This window comes from Panthera tigris, chromosome F2 (assembly GCF_018350195.1).
Source record: "Panthera tigris isolate Pti1 chromosome F2, P.tigris_Pti1_mat1.1, whole genome shotgun sequence".
Lineage (NCBI taxonomy): Eukaryota > Metazoa > Chordata > Mammalia > Carnivora > Felidae > Panthera > Panthera tigris.
Genome location: NC_056676.1, coordinates 74938949 through 74965476, shown reverse-complemented (window position 1 = coordinate 74965476; position 26528 = coordinate 74938949). Strand labels below are relative to the sequence as shown.

The 26528-nt window shown below is 55.1% G+C and overlaps 1 protein-coding gene across 1 annotated transcript in view; it reads left to right on the top strand.

The window, feature by feature from the left end:
- Positions 1 to 26528, top strand: part of ZFAT (zinc finger and AT-hook domain containing) — a 251245-nt gene that overhangs the window by 191361 nt on the left and 33356 nt on the right. The gene's annotated exons all lie outside the window — the stretch shown is intronic.

Here is a 26528-nt window from a genome sequence, read left to right as displayed (position 1 = left end):
TGCTCTTGGAGGTGCAGGCCGGGAGCCGTGATAAATCCCTTCTTGAGCCTCTGCCCTGTGCACAGCATGGTAGGGGCATCGGGGTGAGTCCTCCGGCGGCCTGCCCCGTCCTGGGTCTCTCGACGTCATCACCCACCCTCCAGTTCACAGAGGTCAGCATGTGTTTCCTCTGAGAACCCTTCAAATGAAGTCTTCGGCGTGTATAAACGGATGCACCGACACAAAGCGGTAGTTGCTCTGGTTGAAGACGGCGGAGTTCACCGCCCCGCGCACTGGGCCCTCCGTGGGTCATCCCACCCCGGCAAGGCCCGAAGGCGCCTCTTGAGGGAGGTATAAAGCTGCTGCTCGAAGACCAGGAGGCAGGTGGCCTCTTGCCCTAAGCAAGGAAGGGAGTTCAGGGAAGGAAGGACACTCCCCGGTCGGGATGAGTTGGGGAAAGTTCCCAATGGAGGCGGCCTGTGATCAGAGCCTTGCAAGCTAGATAGAGGGATGGATGACGGTAGAAAGGTAGCACTGAGTCGTGCCCGGGATGGGACAGCATGGGGGAGGGCCAGTGACCCTTGGGCAGTCCATCTGGCTGATGGGTGGCTCTAAGGAGAAAAGCAGAAAGATCAACCAGAAGCCAGAACCTAGAAGAACCAGGGATGATGAGACAGGATGGATATCGATTTTATTCAGTGAACCACGGGGCCATGGCAGCTGTGGGTAGCCCCAGGGTGTGGAGGGCAGAGCGGTACTCCAGAAAGGGTGATGTCCGGACATCAGGGTGGGCTATGTTGAGATGCTGGAGCATCCAGATTGGAGGCAGAGTTCCCGGGCTCAAGCCCAGCATCATCCCTTCCTACTTGAGTGACCTTGACACGTTTCTGTGCCTGGCTGAGTTTTAGTTTACTCCTCTTTGAAATGGGGCTCAGGATAATCGCTAACTGCTAAGATTGCTGAGAGGATTGAGTGGGCAGAGCCCTGGGAGACACTCACAGAGTAGCTGGCCCATACTCTGCACGTATCGGTTACGATTTGTATCGCTAGGCACGGGGGACCAGACCTCAGCGTCCCCCAGACTGTACCGTCTAGTGGGAGAGATGGGACGTGAACACACAACAGGAAAAGACTCACTGAATGTGCTCAGTGCTCCGAGTGAGGCCACAGGGGGGAACCTGCCCTTGCTTGGACCAGAACTGACAGGGACATGGGATGCTGAGGAACAGGTGCCCAGCCATTTAGGGGCACTTAACTGCCCGCATAGCTGTCCACAGAGCTAGAGTCTGGGTGACTTCAGGGCGGGGCCAGTCCTGCATGCTGGTCCCCTCGAAAGTTGGATCTGACTCTTTCTGAGATGCACGTCCAGCATGGGCCTTCTTTGCATCATCATGAAAAAATCTTGTTGTAATTTGCAAACTCCCCATGAAGAGATACCTACCCTGGCTGGTGTTCAGCGTGAGTGCCCTGGGTGCCTGCTGGGTCGTCTGGAGCACCCTTGGGCTAAATACAGATTCGACAGACAAATGGTTTAGTGTCATGAGGGCCTTGTGCCTGGGCAGGGAGACAGGCTTTGGTTTCAGTCCGATTTCCACACTGAGGATTTGTTGTGATGTTGGTTAACCTTTAAGAGTATTGTGTCATCACCCGTAAAACGGGATAAATCATTCGCCCCATTTGCCTGGTTTGTTTCAAGGATTTACCGTGATCGCGTTGCCGTAATTGCGCGTAGTAGGAACACGGCCAATACTTATTTCCCATTGTTCACGGTGGGTTCCTAGGAGAATCCCATAGCAGCTGGACAGGGTCGCCTCATGTCCCCGCCTATGAGTGGAGCTGAGGTTCACGTGTAGTCCAGTTGCAGAAGCCTGGTGTCCGCTGTCTCCCCTCTCCTGGGCCTGTCACGGTGCCTGGCATGCATTCAGTCACACACTGAGTCCGCCCAGGCCAATCAGCTACCTCCAGTGGCCGGGCACTGGGCTGTGAGCTGGGAACACGGCTCAGCAGTGACGTGCCCCAGGCCTCAAGGACTTAGCCCTGGGTCAGAGGGTGGAAGAGTGAGCAGGTGACAGGAAGCCCAAGCGGAAGCATCTGCAGAAGCAGAGCCCAAAGGGGGGCCGTGGAAGACATGGCTGTCACCTCCACCGAGCCCGGGGCCAGGCAGGGTGGAGGCTCACCCTGGAGACGGGAAGTCATGGAGACCCGGAGCCGGTGTGGACTGGCTCATCCGAGCCCTGCTCTGTGTCCCACCTGTCCCACGCTGTGGTGCAGCTGGAACTTTGGGAGCCTGTGGCATCTGGCTGGTTGAGATGACTCCAGAGGACGGAGGCAGGGACCCCTGAGTGAGGTTAGGACCTTGCTAGGCCTGGAAGGAAGGGGGTGGGGAGAGAAAAGGATGGGTGGGGAGAAGGAAGGGAAGAGTTTTGCTGTTTAGTGCATCCACACCGTATTTTGTACCCACAGACCGTTTCCCTTGGCCGCGGTCCTGAAATCGTCCAGCCCTTGGCTCTCCCCTTGCAGGGCTGTTCCCGGGGAGGCTTTGCTCATTGCAGATGTTGGGCAGCGGACGGTTTATTTTTGCTTCCCTCCCACCCCCCACCGAATCGTGCCAAGGCAGACAGTGGGTGACACCCCACTGTGGCTGCTTGGTGGGGCAGGGCAGGCGGCCGGATCTCTAGAGGCCTTTCCTAGGGAGCTAGTGCTGAGCGTGGGGTGCGTCTGAGTGGTATGCCCAAGTGATGGGTTCCTTCGTTCTGATTATTCCCCCTTGGCTGTTTCCTTGGATCCTTCTTGACCCACATTGTATTTTGGGCCAAGGGAAGTGACAACTTGTGCTTGGGAGACTGGGCTCCTGCCTTCCTGTTTTACTGTGCGTGACAGGGACCTACTGCGTGCCAGGTACCGCACTAGGCCCTCTGCCCTCCGTCGCTGTATTCGGTCTCTCCATCCACCTGTGTCTTCGTAAGATTGAACTGCCGGCCCTTGAGTGCTCGCTCTGTGCCAGCCTTGTGGATGTTACGAATTCTCACAGCAAGGCGAGAATGGTGCTGTCGTTAGAGTTTTACTGATGGGGAATATTAGCACCGAGCGGTTAAGAAACTGGCTGAAGGTCACACAGAAGTAGCAGAGCCAGAATTGGAGCCCCAGCAAGATCCGCGCTGATAACCAAAGTACCCTCGGCCAACTCTTCTGTCCCTTTTACAGCTGAGAAAACAGAGGCTCAGTAAGGAACCCACCTTGGGTGACATTTGAGGGCAGAAAGTGCTGTGGGACTTGAATCCAGTGGGAGTATCCCATTCCATCAGCTACTCTCAGCCATCTGCCGCCTCTCCTGCTACCTTCCAGCCCTGACACCAGGCAGGCAGAGCAAGGACACGGTGTGGGGGTCAAGGTCAAATTCGGGCAGCAGTGGGGAGGAGACTTAGAGGCAAGAGAGCAAGAGCCCCTCCATGGAGCCCAGGAACCAGGTAGCTAGGAGGCAACAGCAGGTCTGAGCTGGAGCCGGCAGAAGACAAGAGCCCCAGGGCCCCCCCAGGTCAGACACAGAGTCGCGATGGGGACCAGCCAAGGGGGGCCTATGATGTTTGGCTGGCCTGGCTCTCGAAGACCCCTGGCTCTGTGCCCCTCCCCGGGCGCCCCTTCAGCCGGTCTTGTCCTCCAGAAGCCCTGACGCCAGCCAGCATCTGGGCGGGCTCTCCCTCTGGGGTGGGGACCCGCCCCCCAGGCTGCCATATGTCACCGTAGGGCCAGGCTTTCGAACGAGCAGCAGAAGTCCAGGCAAGACATACCTGGGCCTGACTCCACTGCTTAGAGCTTGTGTAACTTGGGAAAGTTATGTCCCCTCGCCGTGGCGCTAGCGGGGCTAGAGAGGGATGGCCGCAGGGTGTGAAGAGCTTCCTGGGACAGGACCAGACATGCCTCCAGTCCACTTAGCACAGCACAGCGCTGTGAGGCGCGGGTGTTCCGGCCCATCCCGTGGACGCAGATGCCTCGGGGAATGTAGAAAACAGCCCCAGGGGTAGCGAGATTCACGGGGATGACTTTTGTGCTGTGCTTACCACAGTGTTTGGAGTGGAAGGACGGCTCTGGCCCCTGGAGACCGTGCTCGGTGACGAGGCGTGGCCTCCCGATGTGGCCGCACAACGTGGCCGGGCCACGGCAAGTTTGACCCACCTTACCTGCTCTGAGTGTCACAGTTTTGAGGAGATGGTGACTCATTTTCTAACCGGTGTCTACAGGGCTAATTTAGCAAATTAATTTTTCTTGTAATAAGGATTTAAAACTCATTAGCCGTTGTCACTGATGATTTTCCCCTTGTTCTTCAGCTCCCATGTTTCAAGGCTGGAGGGGAGAAAAAAAAAAAAACAAAAAACTCTTTGAAGACAAATCCGTCTCCCCCACCCCTTCTAAAATTTCAAAGTGAACTGTCCCATCTCGTCCTTGGATGGAACCCGGCCTCGCCCGTTCGTCTCCCCCCGTGATGATAGTTTTAAGGCAGAGGAGGAAATCTTTGGGAATCAATTAAGCAGACGGATACTTGGCTGGAGACATAAAACAGCATGCTGGAGGGGGGCTTAATTTACCATGCATCACAAAATTTGCTAAGTAAATTATTTTCAAGTCAGCTCGGCCCTTCTCTTAGCCATGACGGGGCCACGTTGGCGTTTGATTTAAAAAATTCTAATCTATCACTGTCACTGCTCCTGCTGCAATTTAAGGCTTGGGTGGTTTGTGGTATATAACGGTTGTTACACTTCCTGCAGGCTAAGAAGGCAGTGACGGTTTTGGTATATTAACTATCACAAAGCAGACAAAAGGGAGAAAGAAGGTCTGTGTAGACAGAAGAAGGACGTGTCAGGCCAGAGTCGCCTGTGGCGCCTGCTGCCTCCCCCTGCCTGCGTGCGGCCTTGGTCCTGCCGTTCAGCGCGTCTCTTCTGACTGTCCCAGGACCAGACCCGTAGGTGACGGAGCCCCGTCCCTGCAGCAGCCTCGCCCCCAGGGGGCTCTTGGTGGACCAGGAGAGGCTAATAAGACAGCACTAGGGGTACAGCCCCCTGTGACGGGCGCTTAGGTCCCAAGCACCTACCCAGATACCTGGACGGGAATTGGCCTTGAAACACGGGTCCTGTAGGCCGTGGCGGGAAGCGAGACCACCTGGCTTCTGTCGCTCGCGGGTCCCAGCGTGGTGACTGTAGTAGTCTGGTCTGGGGGGCCTCTGAAAACCTCTCAGCTGGCCCTCTGTGAAGAGGAAGTGTGGGTATGTTTTCTGCAGGGTCTGAGGTCACAGTCCTGGGTTGGAGTCACGGGTTCACCGGGTACTGGCGGGTGCGTCACGTGTTGTCCCCGAGCCCGAGTTCTTCATCTCTGAAGTGGTTATCGTGGTGGGACGCTCCTCATCCAGCCGCGGGGAGGCTTCCATACCCTTTTCCTGGCCCACACAAGCATCCGACCAGGGCTAACTACCACGGTCCTTAACGATGGCTGTCATCGTCTTCATTCCGCAATCACCGTGTTGCAGGCATGGTGTCAGCGGAGCTGGAGGGTGGGCTTGGACCAGAGGAGCCCCAGAGGCTGGGGGAGTCCAGGGGAGACTCCCCGGTTTGCAGGGATCAAGAGGGACAGCGATGCAGAGCAGAGACTGCGCGCAGGGCCCAGGGTTCCAAAGCCGAAGGGACTGGAGGGGAGGACAGGCCAGCAGCCCCATTCTATAGATGAGCAGACTGAGGCCCAGAGAGGGAAAGAGACTGCTCCAATTATACAGGACAAGTGAGCCTGTGAAACGCCGAGGGGACATCCTAGGGGGGCTGAGGTCCCCGCTGCACTCCTGGGAAAGGCCTGTCCCCTCTTGCTCTGTGCCCTGACAGCAGCCTAGCCTTTACCGCCTCTGACCTATCATCAGACCTCCTGTTGGAAGGGGGCGGGGGAGACGCCTGGGTCCTTGCATATCCCTTGCTGTAGGACAAGCCTCTCCCACCTGGGGTGGGGGGAACCTGAGGGGGGCAGCCACCCGTGAATCTGTGAGAAGAGAGCAGAGAAGACAGGGTGCTGTCAGCTCAGTCCTCTCCGCTGTGATTCAGACACCGGCCGCCCCCAGTGCTGGGAGACCCGACGGCCCGTGGAAGGAAGAAGCCCTGAGCCTTGGACACTGCAGAGCTGGGAGTCTGGTCCCGGCCCACCCGTGACCTTGGAGGAGGTCCTGAAGTGTCTCCTTTCTTTGTGGCAAACAGCTTTTCTTGGGATATTTGCAAACCTAAAGTTACTTGCTCCCTCAGTCCTTCCTCGTGCACACGCCTGGCCTTCCTTGGTAAGTCTCTGTGGTGGGGAGCTCTCGGGGTGGGGGCAGGGTCAAATGGCGATAAACCTGCCGGCAGTGGACACAGGCACCGCGCAGAGCAGACCCCACATCGCCATCCTGGCACGAGAGCCGTTTCTTGGGAAGGTGTGGATGTAGGGGGCAGAGCTGAGAGGTTCTCAGGCCTCCCCCCGCCACAGAAACGCTGATGCGGCAGCCAGCCACGGACCAAGTGCCTCTGTGGGAGCCTTGGGGCCCGGGCAGGGGGTTGTGAAACCCCGGCGGAGCCCGAGGCCGGGACGGCTGCCCTGGGAAGGCAGGCCGGTGCCTCGGTGCAGGCCCCTGACCGTGGCGTGGCCCCAGCTGCAGACCCAAAGCGGCCCCGTGCCCCGTGGACTCAGCTCTGGCCCCCCTTCTCCGTGGCCCTCCCGTCAGTCCCATCTGCCAAGGGACCTGGGAGGACCCACGCCAGTCAGTGTCCCCGGTAACGGGCCCGGCACCCGTGGACCTGACTGGGCCCGGCTCCAGCCCTGCTCACCCGGGGTCTCCTCAGCCCAGGGACCCAGCGGGAGCCATGCCTGCCCGTCCCCCAGTAACAGGCCTACTGACAGGACCTCTCCGCGGACACGGCCGCAGCCCTGCACCCCAGCTCTCTCCCAACCCCGTCGGTCCAGGCACCAGGCGGGAGAAGACGGTCTGGGAAGAATGGAAGGGCTCTGCCCTTCCAGACGTACACACAGCAGCCAGAGGCCATGAGGGTCCTGAAGAATCGGGCGAACGTGACGCCATCCAAGGCACTGACGAAGCCCCGGCAACAGACCTTCAAGGAACAGAGACTCATTAAATGCTTGACAGTGAACTCAGAATAATCGTCTCAGAGGAGTTCAGTGAGGGGCGCCTGGGTGGCCCGGTCGGTGAAGCGTCAGACTCCTGATTTCAGTCCAGGTCATGATCTCACGGTTCGTGGGTTTGAGCCCCGCGTCAGGCTCTGCCCTGACAGCGCGGGGCCTGCTTGGGGTTCTCTGTCTCCCTCTCTGTCCGCCTCTCTCTTTCAAAATAAATAAACTTAAAAAAAAAAAAAGAGAGAGAAGTTCAGCGAGGTTCAGGAGAACACAGACAACTAAATGAAATCAGAAGAACACGTGAACACAACGAGAAGATACAAAAAGTCATTTCTCAAATTGGGGCTGATCACGTGGAGGGACCCAGGTGGCTGCAGGCCTCAGGGTACCCTCTTTTCATGATGGGTCCACATGGCAAGCGGCTCGTCCATGATGTGTCCACACGGCAAGCTGCCCGTCTCTGTCGGTACGGTGTTTTCAGAGCTCTAACACGGAATGTGTGCTGGAACTCTTCATGTGGTTGAAATCGTATGGTTTGAGTCCAGGCTGACGGGGGGTGAGTGTCTACAACTGAGCGTCCTCCAGCCTGTCCAGCCCCGAATGTGTGCGGGGGGGGGACGGCGTTCAGGTGCACTTACTCCCGCCCCCGCTTCCTGGGTACCGGCCGCTAAGCAGAGAGCCACAAAGGATGCCGTGCGCACGCTCTCTGTTCCCTGTTCCGTTCATCCGAACAGTGTTTATTCTGCCCTCAGGAAGCATGGGCTCGGGGGGAGCGGAACATGAGGCTTGTGTGAACCCCAGAACTCCCACCAGATCCCAGCTGTCGAAGAGGGAGGGACTTGAGGGCACCCGGCTCAGAAAAGGGCACAGGCCTTATTATTATCATTATTATCGTTAAATTTGAAAAAAAAAAGCAAGAATGATCTCTGTTCCTTGGAAACCCATTTGTAAAACATGTATCCGTAAGATTAAAAGGTTCAGAACACATTTATTTGTACGCAGCACATACACTCATGGTCAAAACATCCGCCAAAATGGCATATGCCCCGTCAACAGCTGTCCTGGGAGAGGCTACAGGCGACACCAAAAAATGATCAGATTTTAGCCATAAAATATCCCAAGGGATGCCAATCCATTGTCAACGGCTTACGATGGGCCAAATGACAATTGCATGTATAACTACACATTACTTATATCATTACCTTGCAAATTATACTTACGATTATGGTTCTACAAATGGTGGAGGCCAGTGTTCTGGACACACGGTCCGAGAACGGCAGTGTGTGGCAGGGCCACTGAGCCCTTTGGGGGTTCCGATGAAAGCCACAGACCTTCTACCCCCAGGAAGCCACACACACGCAACCTCAGGGCAGTTGCAGGGGGTTCGTGAGTCCCCATTAAAATTTTTTTTTTTTAATGTTTATTTATTTTTGAGACGGAGACAGAGCACGAGTGGGGGAGGGGCAGAGAGAGAGGGAGACACTGAATCTGAAGCAGGCTCCGGGCTCCGAGCTGTCAGCACAGAGCCCGACATGGGGCTCGAGCTCACGAACCGTGAGATCATGACCTGAGCCGAAGTCGGACGCTTAACCGACTGAGCCACCCAGGCGCCCCTCGTGAGTCCCCATTTAAGAGAGCCTTTGGTCAGATCTGACCTCCTCCACTTTCAGAATGACGTCTGCAACACAGAGCAGTTAGGTACGGCCAGTGTCTCCCAGTGAGGCTTCGCAGGGCAGCGCTGGGACCCGCCCCCGCCCACCCAAGGCCAATGTAATTTGCTCCCGCCCCTCTCCCCTCATTGGCTGCTGGTGAGAAAAGTTAAGAGTCGAGGGATGTCTGTTGAACATCCGGTAAAAGCCCCCAACGGGGCATATAGAAAATATGCAACACACAGCTTCTCCCCGTTGTAAGGTGTTTGGGAGACCAAGGTTTGGAACGGCTTGAGAAGTCGGCACAGGACAGGGCAGAGTCCCGAGCCGGCAGACCCCGGGTGCTGTGGGAGGTGAAGGCAGAGAGGGTGCCCGTGGCTCCTCTACGTGCCTGCTTACAGTCCCTCCTAATCCCCACAGGTAGCCTGTGGCCACCCCACTTCACAGCGTGGAATCACGGTTCTGCGAGGAACACAGGCCTTTGCGGGAGATGGGTGGGCGTCTGGGCGGGCGGGGATTTGAACGCACGGCTGCCCGGCTCCGACACCTGCCTTTTCCAGCGTTCCTGCACCACTGCATGCTGTCCATCATCTCAGCGGTGCTGAAGCCTGTGCAACCTCACTGTGACCTGTAAGTGCACGCCCCCCCCCCACCCCCCACCCCGTGGGAGTCAGCGTGGGGCCAGAGCAGGGTTTGAACTAGAGAAACTGAGAAATGGCGCTGTGGCGGTCACAAGCCAGCAGGGGGAGCTAGGAGCCCCCTGGATGACCCAAGCCACTGGCCCAGGGTGGGTGCAGGTGGGCAGTGGGTGTGCAGGCCGTCTGGGGAGGTGGGAGGCAACAGACCTCACGTTCAGGGGAGCCGGTGTTCGTGTCTCGGCTCTATGAGATGTGTGTCCTGGGACCCATTCCTTTCTATTTCTGGGCCTCGGTTATCCTTATCTGATAAATGGGGATGATGAAACTCCTGTCCACGGCTACTGTGCAGGTGCCTCACCTGACTCCAGGTGCCCCATCCATCCGTCCTGTGTGCGACTGAAGTTCGGCCTGATCGGATGGATGCGGCTCTGCATCGGGAGCCAGAGGCCTCGGGCCCTTTCCCCATCTCTGCCACAGACTGTCCGAGTGACCTTGGAGGTCTCTTCTGTTGTCTGGGCCTCAGCTTCCCTAGCCTAGGGCCAGGGGCTGGTCCCGGAGGACCTCTGAGGTCGCACCCAGCTCTCTGCACTCTGGTCCACGCCTGGGGAAAGAAGGTGTCAGCTCTTGGTGAAGGGGTCTGACAGCAGGTAGAGCCTGGAGTGAGGCTCCGTGACCCCAGGCAAATTCCTTAGCCTCACTGAGTTTCAGCGAGCTCTTCCGTAGTGGAGATGTTACTTCCCAGCTGCAGGGTTTAGTCCAAGGATTAAGGATGGCAATATTCCAAAACTTGTCATCTGGTGTCCTTGTCATCTGGTGGCACAGAGTGCATACTCAATATTTGATAGCCGTTGTTACTCTCTTTGCTGTAGGATGGTTAGTTTGGTTCCTTTGGCCCTTGGAGGATTGAATCATGGGCTTCTGCACCTCTCTGGGACTTGGAGAACGTTTCTTGCAAAGAACCAGATAGATATTTGAGGGCTTGTGGGTCATACGATCTGTTGGAGCTATTCAACTCAGCTGTCATAACCTGAAGGCAGCCATAGACAGTACGTAAACCAGTACACGTGGTTGTGTTCCAATAAAACTTTATTTACAAAAAAATAGGTCGTGGGCCAGAGACCATAGTTTACTGACCCCTGTCCTAGATGCCTGGGTCTGCGGGGCCAAGTTCACAGAAGCAGCAAAGGGATTTGTGTTTTGTTTTGATTTCTAGCAACCGGGCACCTTTATAATCATAATTTCATTTTCACAAATATCATGTCATCTTAAAGGGGAGTAAACTGGGTTCGCGGGTTGAAGAGCACAGCCCTTTCTAGAGCTGATGGAGGTGGGTGGGTCTGTCGCTATCTGATTCCTGGGTGGCCCTTCTTCTCCGTGGGCCTCGATTTGTTGCTCTGTATAAGGGGCTTGGACGCAGAGAGTGTGGGTCCTTTCTGTCCTGATGGGGAGACAACTGCGGTCAAATCAGCCTTGGTGCCTCCGAATTCTGTTCGTTCTGCTCTGAGGAAACTGAGACATGATCGTAAAGGGGAAGATCCTTTAATTAAATTGCTGAGGAATTAGGAGGATTGAGTGATTGGAAGCGGAGAGTGATGCTGGGGCCAGGGCGCTCCCTGGGGGTTAATTAAGATGCTGCTCTCTGCTCCCTGCCCTCCACTGTGGGCACCCAAGGCTGGGACCCCAGGAACATTTAGCAGACCCTCCGGTGTGTGGGGGGTGCTCCTGCTCCACACAGCTGCCCCTCTCGCCCCCCTCCCAGGCCTCCGTTCTCGCCTCTCACTGTTCCTCCCCTGCCTGCTCCTGCCATGCCGACAACTGATGGATGTTCCCAGGATGGGGCGATCTTAATTAAGTTGGATGATCTTTCTCGAGCTTGCAAAAGCAATGAATGCTTTCTACCTCGGCCACGATGGGCGTTCAGTTTGGTCCAGCTGCCCTTCTTGGAGAGGCTGGAAAACGTCCTCCCTGAATACAGGCTCTATGCCGCTAACCCTGAGCTCCATCAGCGGCCCTCCCACCCCCATGTCCCATCAGCAGGGAACGGGAATTTTGACCCAGGTTCTGGGATTCCATTGAAACTGGGAGTGTGAGCCCCAAGGCCCTGTATCCTCCCCCAGCGTGCAAGGCCACTCTGTCTGGAAGTCTTTCCTGACTCTGGCCCTGTGATGGCATCTTGTCCCCATCTGTGACAGCACAGCCTCAGCACAGAGCACCTCGATGTCCTCTCTGGAGGTCCTCTCCTCCTGCAGGTGAGATGCTCTATAAGCCTCCCTAGGATGTGGAGGAAATAGCGTACTTATCGTTTTCTTCGTGGAGTCTAGCACATTCAGTCCAACCCTTTTTTCTTTTTAATGTGTCCTGTATTACTGAGAACTCATTCTGCCCTGAGGCCTGAGGTAAGCATGACTCCATCCAAGCCCCGCCCTGTCTCCCAGTCTGATGCAGCAGAAGACCACCGGGCAATGCCAATACCAAGGGATGTCGGTGTTTCCAGGGGCTGTGGGGCACCGAGGTCAGGCTTCCTCGGGCTGCTGGACATTCTGAAGCCACAGCCTTAAAGGTGCCCATGCTTCAGCCAGATGCGTGGCATTTACCAAGCCCTGAGGGCCACCGAGAGCATGGCCCGGGGGACCGGGGGGAAGGAAGGAATCAACACAGGCCTGAAGAGGCGAGAAGGGAGTCAGACAAGGGAGGGTATGTAGGGAGGGAAGAAAGGAGCAGGTGGGGGAACATTCGAAACTCTGCAGGGGCCATGGGGCTTAGTGTCTCCCCAGGGATGAGGAAGCAGTGGGTGGCCTTTGCTGTTGTCCCTCCCTCCCTTCATCCCCCCAAACCCACTAACAGTCCCTCCCTTTCCTCAACCCCGACTCAAGATGGGCCTTTGAGGGCGAGCCCCAGGGCAGGGCTGCTGGGCTCCCAGCTGAGCGCTCGTCCCAGGTCACAAGCCACTTGTGGCCACGCGGTGGGACAAGAGATGCTCCAGGAGAGCCAAGCGCGATGCCTGTTCCCCTTACACAACTTGTGCTGAGTTTGCTTCGCATGGAGACCTTCTCAGTGGGGGAAGCAGGGAACCATCTATGTTTCTACTGTAGCCCGGGCTCCTGCCATCTTCTTGGACCGGCCCTCCAGGCGGCATTGACGCTCAGCCCCGCCTCCTGCGGGTGGAGACGGGGTCATCTCACCCTCTGCCTGGCACACTGCCCCTCCTCTCCTCTCCCCTGACCGCTCTTCCGCTCCCTGTTCTCCCAGCTCACATTCCCGTGCGCTCCCAGAGGAGCCCCTCTCCTCCTGCACAGGACTCATCGCGGTGGCTCGCCGCGGCCTTTCTCCTAACGTTCATTGGTGTTTATTTTCTCAAGCAATCCATGGGCGCATTCTCACGGTAAATGGTCTAGACCTTACCGATCAAGCTACGGTTCCCCATGACCACCTTCTAGAACAGTCTTTGCCCCTCCTGAGAGGCAACTACTAAGTGAGGTTTGCTGTATATTATCCATTCACTCACTTCGTTAATATTTACGGAGGTCGTACGCCAGGCCCAGCGTTATTCTGTGTCTTGGGAATATGGCATCATAGGAACTCAGGGTGTGTGTTCCAGTCCCAGGAGTGAGACCCTAAGCAAGCATGCAAATGAGATGCAAATGATCGGGTGGTGACAAGTACTCTTTATTTTTTTTAATTTTAAATATTTATTTATGAGAGACAGAGAGAGAGGCACAAGAAAGGGAGGGGCAGAGAGCGAGGGAGAGACGGAATCCAAAGCAACGTCCAGGCTCTGAGCTGTCAGCACAGAGCCTGACGTGGGGCTCGAACCCACGAACCGTGAGATTACGACCTGAGCTGAAGTCGGGTGCTCAACCGACTGAGCCACCCAGGTGCCCCCACAAAAGTTCTTTAGACGATAAAGTCGGTAAGGGGAGCAAAGCTGCCGGGGCGCAAAAGGGTTACTGTCCCCACAGTGGTCAGAGCCCCTCCCCGGGAGGCAGTTCCGCAGAAGTCATGCAGGGGAGGGGCTTTGGGAGGGGTGGAGCGGGGGGCGGGGGCTCTGAGGCTGGGGGGGCAGGGGGCTGCCTGGCTGTGGACACCCAGGAGGACAGGCGGGCAAGTACAGGTCTGGAGAGCAGCTGGCGAGAGCACAGAGAGGCTTGCAGGCCACGGAGGACACTTGTGTCCCCTTCTCAGGGAGCGGAAGGTGCTGGAGCCTTGGGGACGAGGGATGGCATGGGCCCATTTATGTTCTAAAAGGACTGCCCAGTGGCTCTGTGAAAAATGGACCCCCTCCCACGCATTTTTGTGACTCTGTGTTATATATCTATGTATGTCATGGATAAAAACAGATGTGAGATACATATATAAATCTCCATTTTCCTTCTTCTCCAAAAGGAAACATTGTTGCTCTCTATGTGCCTGTCTGCAATGTGCTTTTTCACATCCTGGTATCCTGGAGAACCGCAGAACTTTCTACATCACACATCTGGACCCACGACATTCTTTTTTTTTTTTTTTTTTTTTTTTTAGTTTTTAGTTTTTATTTAGTTATTTTGAGAGAGACAGAGACAGTATGTGTGGGGGTGGGGCGGAGAGAAAGGGAGACGGAGAATCCCAAGAGGGCTCCACACTGTCAGCACAGAGCCTGATGTGGGGCTTAAACACATGAAATCCTGAGATCGTGACCTGAGCCGAAAGCAAGAGTGGGATGCTTAGCCAGCTGAACCACCCAAGTACCCTGGACCCATGTCATTCCTTTTATTTTTAGTTTTTTTAATGTTTATTTATTTTTGAGAGAGAGAGAGAGAGAGAGAGAGAGAAGGGGGGAGGGGCAGAGAGCGAGGGAGACAAAGAATCCAAAGCAGGCTCCAGGCTCTGAGCTGTCAGCACAGAGCCCGACATAGGGCTTGAACTCATGCACAGTGAGATCATGACCCGAGCCAAAGTCGGACACTTAACTGACTGAGCCACCCAGGCGCCCCTATTCTTAAACCGTTTAATATAGTCTTTCATGGTATGGCTCCTATTGAGGGACCTGAGGTTGTTCCTATTTTGTTTGTTTTTCTCCTCTAAGCAGTGGGTCTGTCTGCAGGCAGGGCCTTGCCAGTGGAAGTAAGTGGAAAATGGCCCTGATTCGGCTTTTGTGTCCATTCTGCATCCATTCTCAGGCCAGTGGTGATTTTCACATGCGAGGCAGGGTGCTGGGGCAGGGTGCTGAGGCAGAGTGCTGGGGCAGGGTGCTGAGACAGGGTGCTGGGGCAGAGTGCTGGGGCAGAGTGCTGGGGCAGGGTGCTGAGGCAGGGTGCTGGGGCAGGGTGCTGGGGCAGGGTGCTGAGGCAGGGTGCTGGGGCAGAGTGCTGAGGCAGGGTGCTGGGGCAGGGTGCTGAGACAGGGTGCTAGGGCAGGGTGCTGGGGCAGGGTGCTGAGACAGGGTGCTGGGGCAGAGTGCTGGGGCAGAGTGCTGGGGCAGAGTGCTGAGGCAGAGTGCTGGGGCAGGGTGCTGAGACAGGGTGCTGGGGCAGAGTGCTGAGGCAGGGTGCTGGGGCAGAGTGCTGAGGCAGAGTGCTGGGGCAGGGTGCTGAGGCAGGGTGCTGGGGTATGGTGCTGAGTCAGGGTACTGAGGCAGGGTGCTGGGTACTGAGGCAGGGTGCTGAGGCAGGGTGCCGGGGCTGAGTGCTAGGGCAGAGGACAGAGGCAGGGTGCTAGGGCAGGGTGCTGAGGCAGGGTGCTGGGGCAGGGTGCTGAGGCAGGGTGCTGGGGCAGGGTGCTGGGGCAGGGTGCTGAGGCAGGGTGCTGAGGCAGGGTGCTGGGGTAGGGTGCTGGGTCAGGGTGCTGGGGCAGCCAGACACGGCTCCACCCTGAGGCAGTGCAAGAGGCCAGGCCTTGTGTGACCCCCGGGACCTATCCCACTGAACTTTTCCAGATGGTTCTTCTCTACCCTTTGGTAGTTTTCTCAGGTTCACGAGCTGATGAGAATATTCAAGGGGGTTGTATTAATATTTTATTGCAGGCGTAGCAAATTACTACAAGCTTAGCAGCCTGCACAACAGAAACGTATTATCTTCCCATTCTGTGGATCAGAAGTCCAACCTCGGTCTCTGTGGGTGAAGAGCAGGGTGTCGGCAAGCCTGTCTTCCCCATGGGGACCCTGTTCTGGCTTCCTTCCAGAATCTTCTCAACCCCGGAGGGGAGGATCTATTTCCTGCTCACTTGGGGTCTCGGCAGAATGCAGCTCCTTGTGGCCCCCCATTGCCTCGCTGGCTGTCAGTCGCAGGACATTCCCAGCTCCCACAGGCCGGCCACGGTCCCCTCACGGCCCTCCCCCCACTTCCAAAGCCAGCAGTAGTGGGCTGAGTCCTTCCCCTCCTTCCAGCTCCTCTCTCTCGCAGAGCAGAGGCCGGGGCGGGGGAGGGGCTGTGGAGGCCGCAGCACCCACCCCGCGGACAAGGACTGTCACCGGGGCAGGATCCTGGCAGGCCCGGTCAGTGCAGGCCATCTGGGCTACTGTTGTCTCCCCAGCGGTGTCCCAGGTGCCCCCGGAGTCGTTTAGACGTGCTCGTCCGTCGGTGGACGCACGGCCTTGACCTGACCGCCGGGCCCTCTGTCCCTCTGGCTCCCCGGCACGCGGCCCACACACCAGCCGAGGGCCAGAGGTGAAAGCCGAGAGGCGTTCGCGCCGCCATTTTAGTCGTGCCCGCATCGGGGACTCAGGGCCTCGACCCCACAAAACACGAATGCAGCCCACACAGACACACACCTGCCCACCCCCCCAACACGCGTGCGCCTCCAAACTCCATCACGCGCACAACTGGAGCACGGCAGAGCTCTGCTTATTTCCCGAGGAATGTCTCCCCACATCCGCCGGCTTTTAATTGACTCTGGCTGCAGGCCTGTTTATCATCTTTCCCCAGTGCTCGGGCACCGAATGAAGACAGATTCCAGGAAGCTTTGAAATGTTCCCAACCCGGAAGCCTCAGACTCACATGCTTTGAAGATTAGAACAAGTTTTAATTCTCCTGCCCCCACCCTGGCTTTTTGATTATTTAAAAAATATTCCTCTAAAAATGCTCTGCACCCCGTGATTTTAAAAGTCACACAGGCTCATTCGTTCAACCCCGACGACGTGCCGGAATGTGGTGAGCAGTTCACCCGTACGGCCCTCCCTGGGTCCTGGCAACAGCCCACGAGGGGAGGAGGAGGCAGGCGTTATGATCATCCCCAGTTTACAGATGAGAACGTGAGGCCAAGGCACCGCCCTGGATCAGAGTGGTTGTGGGGCCAATGGCGAATCCAGGCTGCTCAGCCCCAGAGCCCAAGGTTGCCAACCTCGTGCGGTAATGCCTCCTATATACGCTGGGTAATCTGGAAAGTCCAGAAAAGACCAATGAAGAAAACACAAACTTCTAGGGGCTCCTGGCTGGCTCAGTCGGTGAAGCATCTGACTTGAGCTCAGGTCATGATCTTATGGTTTGTGGGTTCAAGCCCCGCGTCGGGCTGCGTGCTGACAGCTCGGAGCCCGGAGCCTGCTTCAGATTCTGTGTCTCCCTCTCTCTCTGCTCCTCTCCCCCACTTTTTCTCTCTTTCTCTGTCTCTCTGTCTCTCTCTCTCAAAAATAAATAAACTTTCAAAACTTAATAAGAAAAAGAAAATGCGAATTTCTAGAGAATCTGTTCACCTTTTGGTGGATTTCCAATGTATCTATGTAAGTGTGAATGTATTTTATTACATTCGCTAAATGATTTTGTATGCAGTTCTTTCCCATACAATTGCTCGTTTTCAGAGACTTAAAACCAAGGGAGGAGGGAAGAGGAAACTGAAGGAACAGCAGAGACTGTTCTTTGAGTCGGTAACGCAGGTGAGCTGAAGGAGGCTTGCAGCTCATGGCAGGGAGACCTTTTTATTCTAGGACCGGGGGAAACACTGGAATTTTCTGGCCTTGGATGGCCAAGTGCGAGTCCTGTCCCTCGCCCCCGGCTCCCGGGCAGTCCCCCGGGCAGAGACTCTGAGGCTGTCCAGGCCCCCATCTGCGAACCCGGGCTGGGCCCACCGCACAGCCCAGTGGTGAAGGTTGGCTGAGGGCATAAGTGAGGGGCCTGGCTCGGCGCCCGCACCCCGCAGCCCCCAGCACGGTTTCATTCCCTCGCCTTCTGTGCATTCCCCTCCGGGAACAGAAGTGACCTGCACCCATCTCCCGGCTCGTCCCATGTCCCGGGGCCCAGGACTCATTCCCTTTGCCCGGTGTCCAGATGTAGAGCAGGGGCATGTGGGTTCTGCTGGGAGGAGGGGGGCTCTGTTCCCTTCACGTGCAGCCTGTCAGCAGACGCTTTGCTCGCATTGGTAGAAGCATCCAGAGCCCGGCCCCTTCACACCTTCATGGCTACCAACCGGGTCCAAACGCCATTATGGCCAGATGTCCCACTGACCCCTGGCCACCTCCCCTGTTCCTGCCTGTCCCTCCTACAGTCATTCTCAGCCCGGCAGCCAGAAGGGCTCATGACGACACCGTCCAGTCACGTGGCCCCCCAGCTTGAGACCGCCTGTGCTTCCCTCTCCACCGGGGCAGCTCAGTCCCCCGGGTGCCTCCTCTGGCCCACAGCCTCTCTGACCTCGTCTCCTGCCACCTCCTCCTCCGGCCTCCCTGCCTCCTGTGGCGGCTCTAGCACACCCAGTGAGCCCCCTTGTCGGAACACTGGACTGGCCCAGCCTTTTTCTGGAGCAATCTCCTGGTTTTTTAAAAATTTATTTTGAGAGAGTGTGAGAGGAGGGGGAGGGGCAGAGAGAGAGAGAGAGAGGGAGAGAGAGAATCCCGATGCCGGGCTCGAACCCACGCACCATGAAATCAGACGCTTAACTGACCGAGCCACCCAGGCACCCCCATTCTGGGGCATTCTTGGCCCCCACGGCCTGCTCTTTCCTGTCTCGGGCCTTTGCTACGGACTGTCCCTGCTGACCCCGTAGCAGATAGCAGCAGCCTCCATGACCTTCCCCGCTTCAGCTTTATTTTCCTGACCAGTGTTGACCACATCTAGATCTGTATCCACTGTCTGCACCTACCTGCACCTGCACCTGTTTCTGTATCTGTACCTTTCCCTGCACCTGCACCAATAACTACACCCATGTATTATGATAGTTGCCCTCCACGCACACACTAGAATGTGAGCTCCAGGAGGCCACGGGCTCTATTTTGCTCTCTGTACCGCCCCCAGTACCTGGTGCACTGCCTGACATCTTGTGGGTGCTGCATAGGTAGCTACGGAATAAAAGAATGAGCTGTGAGGAGGTAAATGGGGAAAGCACAGCGGTGCCTGGAAATAATGGTATGCAGCCGGGTGGTGGGTGTGTGGCGTTCACCGTAGTCCCTGATTTCTTATGACGCCTTCAGCATCCATTTCCCAGCCCTGCGCGTGCCCTGGGTTTTATTCACTGTGGGCCGGGTTGAAGTTGGGGGTGACTGAAGGGAACCCCTTCGGCGGCTGTTGGGGGAGAGGAGGGCTTCCCTGGGGGCTGCCGCCACTTCGCAGCTTACCGGGAGGGGGGCGGCTTGAGTCAGATCTCCACCTCCTCCACTGCATGGTAACCACTATGATAACATGTCAGGCCACTTTGAGGAATGAAACCGGTTGGGGACACGAGATGTCCTGAAACCGTTTTCAGCCCAGGAAAGGGAACGTCAGACCAGAGATTTGCAGGGGACAGAGTGCACCAAAATCGGATTGGGGGCAGGAGAGAGGGAGTGAAATACAACACTCATCACGGCCCTTAAAGCCTGCCCATTGCCTCCAAGAATATCTGGGGCATCTCCAAAAGCTAGTCCCAGAGTCCATGGTCAGGCTCGTGTCCGATAGGCAGCCGCAGGGGGCGGGAGCCCCTGGGACTCAAAGCCTGTGTCCCAGAGGACCTGTCCAGCTGGCCTGCACCCTCTGAGGGCAGGGGTGAGGCTGAGGACAATGGCAGGGAGGATAAATCGCCACATTGTAGCCCACTGGATTTGGGGCGGGTGGAAAGAAAAGCTGACGGGGGATGTCAGCATTTGTCACGGGCGTGTCAGGTGCTGCATGACGAGGCAGGCAGGCAGGCGCCTCTGGTCCCAGGCAGAGAGAGGGATGGGCGGTCCCCCAAAGGGTCGGTGGCGGGGAGCAGGTGCTGGTGGCGGGGGGAGGGTGCTGAGGATGTTGTCTCTCTTGTCATTTAGCTACAGCATGAATTATTAATGGACCGCTGTCACACACACACACACACACACACGCACAGCTGAACATCATTTTGGCATCCTCGGCTCCTGCTCTGCTCTGGGCTGTGATGATGAAAGTGCCATTCGATCAGAGGGCAGGAGTGGCACCCAGATGACTGCCATTTCACCTGCACAGTCGCCAAAGAGGACGGGGGCACACTCTGTGCTGGGTTCTTAGCTTTCCTCCGAGATCTGATGTAAGCGGTGGCCCTCTCCCCACCATTTCTGATTTTCCTCTTTCCCCCCAGCCATTCTTTCCACGTGAAGGAAAGGTTTCACCCCCTCCTTGTCTGGTGTGCCTGTGACCCGGAAGCTCCAGGGCCCGGCTGCTTCAGGCTGACACGTTCCAAAGCCTGGGACTTAGCACCTGGCCCCCACTGCCTCTGTGCTAGGAATTGGGTTTGCAACTTTAATGTCTCTTGATGTATTACTGGGGAAGGAGGGAAAACAGAAAGAAAGGAGAGTCTTTTCTAGCACAGCCGCAGAGGAAAAAAAAAAAGGTATGTGGGGGTACAGACTGTTCTGGAGGCAAGATTCCAGGACATTCTCAAGCATGTAGGGCTGTTCCTGCAAAAGAAAGACTGGAAGCTGAGTTTCCCATATGAAGGCACCTTCCTTTTCTCTTGCCTTCCACGCACCGATCCCTCACGAGAGAAGGGCGTTCCAGTGCTGAGGTTGTCCGCCTTTCTGGCCCCTGGGTCTCTGCACCTTCCTCCATGTGGACCTCCATTTCCTCCACCTTCCTTCCAGAATCCTGCCTTCCTTGTAGGCCTCCGTCTGATCCTGCCTTCTCCAGGGGCCCTTCTTGCCTAATGGGGACTGTCTTCTGTAGCCTGCACAGCCAAGTTCAGTTTACATCTCAGAGATGCCACATCCAAACTGCTCCCCGTTGTCCTAGACTCAGCGTCACTTCCCTCTTTGGAGGCTGATAAAGTAGAAGTTTAAGAAGCTATGTAACACACCCAAGGGCACTTCGCCCCTGACACACCATTGCAAATGCACGGACCTGACTAGAGTCAGGTCTGTGGGGGAAAGTAGCCTCTTCATCTTCTAGACTTATGCTCAAGACATCCCCGCTTCCTCCAGAAGCACTTTGGGAGCCCCTGGGTTTGGTCAGAAAGGTAGCCAGTCATCTCAGTATTCTTCGGGTCAGCCATACCTTTCTGGACATCCACACCCCCCTTCACGAGCTGTGGCTCTGGGTGGGTAGGAGAAATGGGGGCTGTTTTCTGGCCTCACTCTGGCCTCCCCACTCCCAGCCCCGCTTTGACCTAACAACCCCCAAAGGCCAGGGGGGTGAGCATCCCTCTTCCTCTAACTTTCCGGTAGGGATTTTCCCTCTGTCAGAGTCTCTTCCCAGGATACAGGGCAAGAGACCAGCTTAGCCCGGTGACCGTGAACGCAGGCGTAGTCCGTGGTGCTCCAGCTCCAGGCCCTGGCCCACCCATTAGGAGCACGAGTTCTGGAGCCAGACAGGCCTGCACTCAAATGGCAACACCTTCGTTCATCAGTCCATCAGGTCGTTCCTGGGCACCTCCTCTGTGTCAGGCTCTGTGCCAGACATAGATCCCTTCATTTTGGCACCAAATATCCGCTCAACTACCTCCTGCTTCATCTGTAAAATGCAGAGAATTCGCCAAACTCCCAGGGCTCCTGGGAAGATCAAATATCATTGTACACGAAACACCTGCACGTAGTAAGAGCTCCAAGTTACCCACCATGGTTAGTTCTGGATCTCATTCTCATCTGGAGGTGGAAAGAAAGATCTACCTTGAAAAATGAATGTGAATTTTAAGGGGATGAAATATTTAAAATTGAAATCACAATCCTAAAGAAATACCTGCACTCCCATGTTTACCGTGCCATGATTCAAAGTAGCCAACATTTGGAAACAACCCAAATGTCCGCTACCAGGCATATGGATAAAGAAAATGTGAGATTCTCTCTCTCTCTCTCTCTCTCTCTCTCTCTGTCTAATCTCTATCTCTATCTCTATCTCTATCTCTATCTCTATCTCTCTATGATGGAATGTTATTCACCCCTAAACAAGAAGGAAATCCTACCATTTCCAACAACATGGATGCCCCTGGAAGACATTATGCTAACTGAAATAAACCAGTCACTGCATGTGCTATAGACTGAGTGTGGGTGTCTCCCCAAAATTTATATCTTGAAATCCTATCCCCTAGTGTGATGATATTTGGAGGTGGGGGTCTCTGGGAGATTTGGGTCTTGAGGATAGAGCCCTCATGAATGGGATCAGTGTCCTTTAAAAGACTCCAGAGGGCTCCCTTACCCCTTCCACCAGGTGAGGACATGGTGAGAAGACCACCATCTTGGATCTCAGATCAGTTGATTGTAGACTTCCAGCCTCTAGAACTGTGAGAAATGCATTCCTGTCATTTTAAGTCACCCAGTCTATGATAGTTGGTTATTGTGGTTCGAACAGACTGAGACAGTATGATTCCACTTAAATGAGGTATCTGAAATAGTCAAAAGCATGGAAGCAGAGAATGCAACGGTGGCTGCAAGGAGCTGGGGGCAGTTATTGTTCAAATTGTTCAACTTCATAAAGTTACAGTTAGACTAGATGAGTAAGTTCTAGGGACCTGCTGTACAACACGGGACCTATGGTTAATTTGGTGTTGTGCACTTCAAAAATTTGTTAAGGAGGTAGATCGATCTCATGCTAAGTGTCCTACCATAAAACAAAACCAAAACAGAACAGACAGAACAACAACAGCAACAACAAAGCCCCAGGAAGTGTAAAAACTCTTTGGGGGGCCACGGATATGTTCGTAGCCTTGCTTTGTAGTGATGGGATCGCTGGTGTATGCATGTCCAAACTCATCAAAATACACACATTCAGTGAGAACAACTCTGTATATTGAGCAGACCTCCGTAAAGTTGGCAATAAATTCTTGAGAAGAATGTTAAATGATAGACCACACTGGTCTGAGTGTCCTAGCTCAGATCTGAGAAGCTCCCTCCCCAGATGGAGTGACACTATTTGGGGCTCAGCTCCCCACAGTGAAAGAGGTGAGGCCGAACCCCAGGAACATACAGGACCCGGAGAGCTTCCTGCAACGTGTGTTATTCCATGACATGTGTGTGGCATCACTGACTGGAAGGCCCTTGGAGAACATCTATCCAGTTTCCTTATTTAGCAGTGAGGAGCCTGAGGCCCAGAGATGGGAACTGACCCAACAAAGGCCAGCACACAGGTGGAGACAGAGCATACCCAGAAGCCATCCCTCCCTGTGACCGGTTCCATTAGCTTCCAGCTCATCGCCCTTGCCACCCTGTCTTCCCTCAAAGTCCGGAACGGGGATGGGGATGATCCTGTGGGCACCTCACAGGCCTCTGTGGGCACCTCCGCGTGCCTGCCCAGAGCTGAACTCAGGGATGTTGCGGGAGTTCCCTGAAGCTGCTCCCACCTAAGGCCCTCAGCACATCAGCACTCTTAGTTTAAAAAAAGAAAAGGTATTTACGTGCAAAGCCACTTATCTCTGTAGCACCTCCGGATAAATCTTCTAATTTACGGGTAAGCTGACACCCTCCAAGAGCCAAAATCAATGCGTGTCACTGTAAATCCAAGCTGGGCCTCAGCATCGACTCATACGAGCCAATTGATGGCCTTTGCTTTTTCACTGGACCAGTTGAAGGATGGGTGGCGCGGATCCTGGTGGAAGGATCCTGAGACACCTGCTCTGGGAACGGGACCCTGTCTCCCACCTCAATTCCCCTTACCTCTCAGAAGCCATCTTGGCTCTAGGGGTCACGTGACAAAGCCCCACCTGACTGCTTGGGAATATTTAAGACATCCTTCAAAGCCCAGCTCAGATGCCACCTGCCCTCGAGAGCCTTCTTTGAGTTGCCCACTTGGAATGACCTTCTCCTTCATGTCCTGGGAGCGTGTCTGGGAAATGCCACTATGATGGCCAACCTCAGATGACAATATGGAGTGCATTTGCCACTTCCAAGGTTGGGAGCACTGTGGCCAGGGCTCCATCTTGCCCCCCTTTCTGCTCACCAGCGTGGGGTCCTATTTGTGTAGCCTTCATTCATTGAGCACCTACCGTTCCCTTATGTCCACTGTGCTTGGGGTCCAGGGATGGGTCAGATACAGCCCCAGTCCTGGGGGTGCTCATGGTCTAATCAGGAAGACAGACAAGAAATTAGATATCGCAAGTGCTCCGCGGAAGAGTGCAGGGGCAGCATCTATGTCCGACTGAGAGGTCAGGATGGGCCTCCCTGAGGTGACTCAAAGAGGGCTAGGAGGTGGCCAAGTGAACAAGTGGGGACGAAGGATGCCCCCAGTTGTACTGCCTGGTTCTTTTGATTGGCAGGTACAGAGAATCATGCAGGCCACCTCACGAAAACATAGGACAAGGGAAGGTGTGCGAAGGTGTGTTAGCTCTCTTACATCCCTGGAATCCCCAGAGGCAGGACTGGTGGGCTGGTGTTTCATGTGTTTGCCAAAATGCTTAAACTGAGTACTTGCCTTGGGCCGTTAAGGTAGAAGCATTTTGTTTGAAGACCTGCCTGTGGTCCTGTGCATGAGGGAAGTCAGTCCCGGTTCCAAAGACTGGATGGAACCAGCTAATACCAATGTCTTTGAGGATCCTTGATGCCAGATTTAACCAGGAAGTGTTGGGCTGTCTTGAGGGGTGCCTGGAATTTGGCTGTCTCTACCCGGCCACTGCTTCCCTCCAGCCCTCTCCCCCATCCGCACCCACAGATGTGTCTCGAGGGAGCTGCTGACCCTGCTCTGCCAGCGCAGCTGAGCATCTGCCCTCAGGCCCAGGATGCTCCGCCCCCCAGCCAGTCCTGACCCGACTGGCAGGTTGTTATCCTCCACAGACGGTTGCACGTGGGGTCTGGGAGTCCTCAGGGCACCTCAACCCTGCTGCAGGTGTGCCAGAAGGACCCAAGGACGCCAGCTGTAGTCTCACAAGTCCGCCAGCTATAACCTCTCAGCTTCATCCCAAGGTGCGTGCTTTTTGTAACCTAGGTTTTGCCTCAGTTCCTGTTTGCCGGTTCTCTGCTCACTCCCCAGCCCTGGACTGAACCTCAGCAGTCTCAGGGGAGGGGTGACCACCTGGCTAGCCACTGAAGTCCCCCAGTTCCTGAGGTCAGACCCTGGCTCCTATAAACTGAGGTGCCCCATAAACAGCCTCTGTATCCTCAGCCCCTAGCCCAGTGTCCTGGCTCAGTAAGTGTTTGTTGAGTGAATGGGTGAATGGAGGAAATGGGTTAGAATGCCATGGATTCTAGAATTGCCAAAGCATGGGGTGTGGCTGGTCATGCTCAGTCTTCCTGGGATACCAGCTTCTTCATGACTCAAGCCCAAACTTTCCAGGCTCCTTTAGACAATGAAAATGGGATATCTGGCTATCAACAGGGATCCAGTTTTTTTTTTTTAATTTTACTTATTTAAATAATCTCTGCATCCCACATGGGGCTTGAACTCATGACCCTGAGATCAAGAGTCACATGCTCTTCCAATTGAGCCACCTATGTGCCTCCCACTAGGGGCCAGTGAATTCAGCGTCAGCCTCCCGCCTTCTCCAGTTGCCCTGCACTGAAATTCCAGCCCGCCTCGGGGCCATCGAATAGAGCGATGCTTTGGTGCCCAAGATGACTGGGGAGCAACTGTGCTGGCCACGATTCTATCGCTTGTAGGACATTAGGATGTGTCATCTCCCGATATGCCCATGAGTGAGCACTCTGCACCCAACACCACTCAGGGTTTCTACACATCAGCTTGCCTGGGCAGTATCATTTCAGGCCTCTTTTTCTGGCATCATTGTTACCGGAATCCCCCTTCACCCCCCAAGTGCCCTGTTCTAGGTGATAAACTATGTGGTCATATATTTATTTTTTATTTTTATTTTTTCAAACTTTTTTTTTAACGTTTATTTATTTTTGAGACAGAGAGAGACAGAGCATGAACGGGGGAGGGGCAGAGAGAGAGGGAGACACAGAATCGGAAGCAGGCTCCAGGCTCTGAGCCGTCAGCCCAGAGCCCGACGCGGGGCTCGAACGCACGGACCGCGAGATCGTGACCTGAGCCGAAGTCGGACGCTTCACGGACTGAGCCACCCAGGCGCCCCATGTGGTCACATATTTATATACTCACATGCTGGGGTATTTTCCTCATGGGACTACATCTTCCTGTTCTCAGAGGCTCCAAGCTACAGAGCTTGGAGAGAAGAGGCTGACACAGAGAAGAGGCTTCTCTCATTGCCTCTTCTAACCTCCCCTTAAAGTCTGTGAACTTCTCAAACTTTCATAAAAGCATTAGATCTGAGAGTTTTCCTAACCACATTAGGATTGTGGAAACTTGTTCTGGGCAGGAGGTGATTTCCCAGCCTGGTTCTGAGTAAAAGCATTCAGTTCTTCTAGGTCCTTTGATCTTCTGGCTTCCATGACTATTCCACAGGCATTTCCCACAGCACCAGACTGGACAACAGCCAATGAGCCATTGATCAGAACCATGTTACAGCTGTACAAGTCAGTCTCTGAGGTCGCAACATTTGTTGTTCAATTTAATTCAGCAAACATCGACTGAGCACGTGGTTTAAGCAAACACTAGGTGACTTCAGGGGTCCTCTGCCAATTTTCAGGCTTGTAGCTTGTTTGAATTTAAGCTGCCATGATAGAAAGAGCTGTGGTTCTATTAACTCGTTGTATCAGGTGTGTGTTGCTGGAAGCTCACTTCTAGTAATTGTGGACTCATTTGTACTAGACCAATTCTCATGCTAATAATAATGATAAACTCTGGTAAAATGTTTTTTTTTTAACCCATTATATGGAAAGTGACAAAAACAGGCAGAAATGAAAGGGGATTTGACACCTGAAGAAGGAATCATCCCCGACCGAATTTCCCATTTTTATAATTTTGCA